This window comes from Triticum urartu, chromosome 4 (genome assembly GCF_003073215.2).
Source record: "Triticum urartu cultivar G1812 chromosome 4, Tu2.1, whole genome shotgun sequence".
Classification (NCBI taxonomy): Eukaryota; Viridiplantae; Streptophyta; class Magnoliopsida; order Poales; family Poaceae; genus Triticum; species Triticum urartu.
Window position 1 is genome coordinate 552,601,696 of NC_053025.1, and position 6,005 is coordinate 552,607,700.

Here is a 6,005-nt window from a genome sequence, read left to right on the forward strand (position 1 = left end):
ATCTTTATTAAACCCCCGGGCTAGTGCTTCTCTAAGTGTTGGTCCAACCCAGAGCACCGTGCGGGGCCATCCCTTGGCAACTTGGGTTACGTTGGATCCCGTACGCTTAGCTTATCCGGTGTGCCCTGAGAACGAGATATGTGCAGCTCCTATCGGGATTTGTCGGCACAGCGGGTGTTCTTGCTGGACATGTTTTACCATTGTCGAGGATGTCTTGTAACCTTGATGCCGAGCCTGATCGGATTGTCTTGGGACAAGGAATATCCTTCGTTGACCGTGAAAGCTTTTGATGGGCTAAGTTGGGACACCCCTGCAGGGATTTGAACTTTCGAAAGACGTGCCCGCGGTTATGGGCAGATGGGAATTTGTTAATGTCCGGTTGTAGAAAACCTGAAGTTGATCTTAATTAAAATACATCAACCGCGTGTGTAACTGTGATGGTCTCTTCTCGGCGGAGTCCGGGAAGTGAACACGGTGTTGGAGTAATGCTTGACGTAGGTTGTTCTAGGATCACTTCTTGATCATAGTTTATCGACCGTGCTTTGCCTTCTCTTCTCGCTCTCATTTGCGTATGTTAGCCACCATATATGCTAGTCGCTTGCTGCAGCTCCACCTCATACCTTTTACCCTACCTATAAGCTTAAATAGTCTTGATCGCGAGGGTGTGAGTTTGCTGAGTCACCATGACTCACAGATACTTCCAAAACCAGTTTGCAGGTGCTCGATGATATCGTGCAGGTGACGCAACCAAGCTCAAGAGGAGCTTGATGAAGATCGTGTTCGTTAGGTTGTCCCGTTTCCAGTTGATCAGTAGTGGAGCCCAGTTGGGACGATCGGGGATCTGTGTAGCATTTGGGGTAGTCTTCTTTTATTTTGGTTCCGTAGTCGGACCTTGTCTGTATCTGGATGATGTAATGCTTTATTCATGTATTGTGTGAAGTGGTGATTGTAAGCCAACTATGTATCTCTTTCCCTTATGTATTACATGGGTTGTGTGAAGATTACCTCACTTGCGACATTGCTTACAATGCGGTTATGCCTCTAAGTCGTGCTTCGACACGTGGGAGATATAGCCGCATCGTGGGCGTTACACACCTGCATCTTCATAATCAAATATCTTAGACCTCCCGTAAAGTAAGTGAGGGAGTCCTGGATTAGGGGGCCTCCGGACAGCCAGACTATATCCTTTGGCCGGACTGTTGGACTATGAAGATACAAGATTGAAGACTTCGTCTCGTGTACGGATGGGACTCTACTTGGCGTGGAAGGCAAGCTAGGCAATACGGATATGTATATCTCCTCCTTTGTAACCGACCTTGTGTAACGCTAGCCCTTTCCGGTGGCTATATAAACCGGAGGGTTTTAGTCTGTAGGATAACATACAATCATACCATAGGCTAGCTTCTAGGGTTTAGCCTCTCCGATCTCGTGGTAGATCAACTCTTGTAATACTCATATCATCAAGAATAAATCAAGGAGGACATAGGGTTTTACCTCCATCAAGAGGGCCTGAACCTGGGTAAAACATCGTGTCCCCTGCCTCCTGTTACCATCCGCCTTAGACGCACAGTTCGGGACCCCCTACCCGAGATCCGCCGGTTTTGACACCGACATTGGTGCTTTCATTGAGAGTTCCTCTGTGTCATCGCCGTTAGGCTTGATGGCTCCTACGATCATCGATTGCGATGCAGTCCAGGGTGAGACTTTTCTCCCTGGACAGATCTTTGTGTTCGGCGGCTTCGCATAGTGGGCCAACTCGCTTGGCCATCTGGAGCAGATCGAAAGTTACGCCCCTGGCCACCAGGTCAGGTTTGGAAGCTTAAACTACACAACCGACATCCGCGGAGACTTGATCTTCAACGGATTCAAGCCCATGCCTTGTGCACCGCGCGGTCACGATGAGTATGATTTAGCTCTATCATCGGACCGTATTTAGGAGATCGCACCGGCAGCCGCTCCGAGCCTCAATTCGGAGCCAGTTGCGCCATCCATGGACGGGTGGATGGACCCCGTCACGGAGGCCGTACCCTCAGCGGCGATCGAGCCGAATATCGACCTTACCCTTCACGAGAGCCGTGTTGCCAAACTGCCGGATGCTTCTCCGGCCACGGACTCCGAACCGCCTGTGCCCGCTTCTATCGAATCCGATTGGGCGCCGATCTTGGAGTTTACCTCCGCGGATATTTTTCAGCACTCACCTTTCGGTGACATACTGATCTCATTAAGGTCTCTCTCCTTGTCAGGAGGATCCTGGCCGAACTTTGTCCGGCAGGATTGGGATGCGGATGACGAAGAAATTCACCGCCCACCCACCACCCACTTAGTAGCCACTATCGATGACTTAACCGACATGCTCGACTTCGACTGCGAAGACATCGATGGTATGGACGACGATGCGGGAGTCGAAGAGGAACCACTGCCCACAGGGCACTGGACAGCCACCTCATCATATGATATATACATGGTGGACACACCCAAAGAAGGCAATGTCGACGAGACAACAGAGGATGACCCCTCCAAGAAGCAATCCAAGCGCCGGCGTCAGCGGCGCCGCTCTAAGTCCCGCCAAGGCAAAAGTGGTGATACCGGCACCGGAGATAATAGCACTCCGGACAGTGCCGAAGACAACAACAATCCCCTCCAACAAGATTTAGAGCAGGACGATGGAGGAGCCAGCCCTCCTGAGAGAGCGACAGATGGAGAGGCGGAGGATGATAATTACATGCCCCCCTCCGAAGACGAGGCAAGCCTCGGCGATGACGAATTCGCCGTGCCAGAGGATCTTGTCGAACAAGAGCGCTTCAAGCGCAGGCTTATAGCCACGGCAAATAGCCTTAAGAAAAAGCAGCAGCAGCTTCAAGCTGATCAAGATCTGCTAGCTGACAGATGGACTGAAGTCCTGGCGGCCGAGGAGTATAAACTCGAACGCCCCTCCAAGAGTTACCCAAAGTGTAGGTTGCTACCCTGACTGGAGGAGGAAGCACCGAAACCTACATCCCCGGCGTATGACGCGGCTGATTGGCCACCTCGTGGCCGCGACAGAGAGACATTCTAGCCAAAATCTCAGCCCGCACCCCGACGTCATTCAAATAAAAAGGCATGGGGAAATACGCCAGACCTGCGAGATGTATTGGAGGACAAAGAAAAACATGCAAGATCAATCTACGGATCACGAGGGCGCGCCACTATGCGAGACGATAATCGTCACGTCGGATAGAGTAAAAGTAAGTCCGGCCGGGCCGAACACAGCGGGCAAGACCCAGCTGCGTCGCGATATAGCCCAGTACAGAGGCGCCACACACCCCTTATGCTTCACAGACGAAGTAATAGATCATCAAATCCCAGAGGGTTTCAAACCCGTAAATATAGAATCATACAACGGCACAACAGATCCTGCGGTATGGATCGATGAGCGTGCTTTCCTATTTCAGATCCAGATTAGTACTGATGCTGAACTATTTAGATGAATCACCAGGAACGAAATCAACTAGTTTATTCTTATCAGCCGATTTAAACTTCAAGACCGGATCATGCTCTGTAGTTGGCTTTTTCAAAGAAGTCATATCCACTGAATCAACATTGTCCTTATAAAACTTTAACTCCTTTGTTGCACAAACCGACTCAGCATAAGCTGCATCACTCTCTTCACACTCCAAAGCTATCTTCCAGCTCCCATGTAGTGTGATGGTTCCCTTGTGACCCGGCATCTTGAGCTGCAGATAAACATAACAGGGCCTGGCCATGAACTTAGCATAAGTCGTCCGTCCAAACAGAGCATGATAAGGGCTCTTGATTTTCACCACTTTAAAGGTCAAGGTTTCTGATCTAGAGTCATGATCATCTCCAAACGCAACTTCCAGAGCTATCTTACCAACTGGGCATGCCGACTTACCAGGCACCACGCCATGGAAAACAGTGTTTGACGGTTTAAGATTTTTATCTGTGAACCCCATGCGACGGAAAGTCTCACAATAGAGAATATTGATGCTGCTCCCTCCGTCCATGAGTACCTTGGTGAATTTATACCCTCCAACCTGAGGTGCAACCACCAATGCCAGGTGACCCGGATTATCAACCCGGGGCAGGTGATCTTCCCGACTCCATACGATGTTCTGCTCAGACCAGCGCAAATAACGAGGAACTGACGGTTCAACGGAGTTCACCGCCCTCTTATGAAGCTTCCGGTCGTGCTTACATAAGCTAGTGGTGATGACATGATACTATCCACTATTCAACTGCCTCGGATTGCTCTGATAACCCGACTGTTGCTGCTGTTGATTCCCCTGATTATTCTGCTAATTGTAACCACCTTGGTTGCCATGACCGCCTTGATTTCCTTGGAACCCGGAGTTAGAGCCGCCTCCACCATAACATGGTCCATGAAAACCGGATCCTAAACAGCCACCCGGCCCATGACTGTCTTGGAAAAGATTCCAATTTTTGAACTCCTTCATAATGAAGCAATCCTTCCAGAGGTGCCCAGACAGCATCTCTCGCGTCCCGTGTCTTGGGCAGGGCTGATTTAACAGCTGCTCAAGATTAATGCCTGACCCTCCAGTCTGCGGGGGCGGTTTACCCTTACGACGCTGACCATTATTCTGTGTATTGGTGTTAGCCACAAAGTCTATACTATTATCAGCCTTGCGCTTACCGTTGCCTCCCTGGTTCGCCGGGTTATGCTGCCGCCCCTTGGTGTTGCTTCTCTTCTTTCCCTTTCCTGACTTTTCGTTATCAGACTCGGGGTCCTTGGTACCATCAGAGTCAGCATACTTAACCAGAGCCGTCATGAGTGTCCCCATGTCATTGCAGTGGTGCTTGAGCCACCCCAATTTCTGCTTCAGGGGCGTGAAACGACATTTGCTTTCCAACATTAAGACTGTTGAACGGTATTGATGCGATCCGACGAGTGCAAAATTGTTGAGACCCGGCGCACCCAATCAGTCGTCGATTCACCTTCTTCTTGGACACAGGCGGCTAAATCCACAATTGACATGGGCTGCTTGCATGTGTCTTTAAAATTCTGGATAAACCGGGCCTTTAACTCGGCCTAGGACCCAATGGAGTTGGCCGGGAGCCCCTTTAACCAAGTACGGGCCGTCCCTTCCAACATCAGGGGGAAATACTTAGTACACGCAACTTCGCTAACATCCAGCAATTCCATGGCCATCTCATAACTCTCAATCCATGCCTTGGGAGGTAAGTCAGTTGTGTAGTTAGGCACTTTGCGAGGACCTTTGAAATCCTTGGGAAGACGCTCATTATGTATGGCTGGCACTAAGCATGGCAAGCCCAAATTCTTAAAGGTTACACCTGGCTCCGAAGGTGTTGAACGAACCGGAGTAGGTTGACGGGCCGCATACTGAGCCGCCAGCTCGGCCTCCCGACGTGCTCTACCTTGATCCACTATGTTCTGAGCATCAACACCTCCACCCGCCGGGTTATGTCCGCGTGGCGGGTTATGATTCCGTCCACTGCTTGACACAGTCGGCTCATCGATACGCCTACTATAACTCTGGCTTGGGCGAGGGGTGGAATGAATTCTGTCGCGGCTGTAACAATAAGCCTGCTACTGAACCAAAGCTGTCTGAAGGAGCTCTCTAGCCCTCCGTGTTTCAACCAGAGTTGGAGACTCACCTTCAACCGGGAGAGCCGCCAATCATGACGCTGCAGCGACCATGTTGTCCAAAGGGTTAGAATAATGACCCGGTGGCGTTGATACGTGCTGCGGCGGGTTATTGTTCTAGCGAGGAGGGTCGGTCGTGCGCGGGTGAACTGGCATACCTGTCCCAGGCGCTTCAACCCGGTTTATCACTGCCGGATTACTGGTTCCTGCCCCTGGCGTGTTAAAGAGATTTCTTGCTTCATAAACCGAGGGCAGGCGAGTCTGATGCCTCCTCCTCATGACGTTGTTCGAAGCGTTCTGATCTAGCATGAGCCAATAAGACTCTGACTGAATCCGCTGTACTTGAGCATCCAAAGTGGCCCGCTCCTCGGCCATCTTAGCG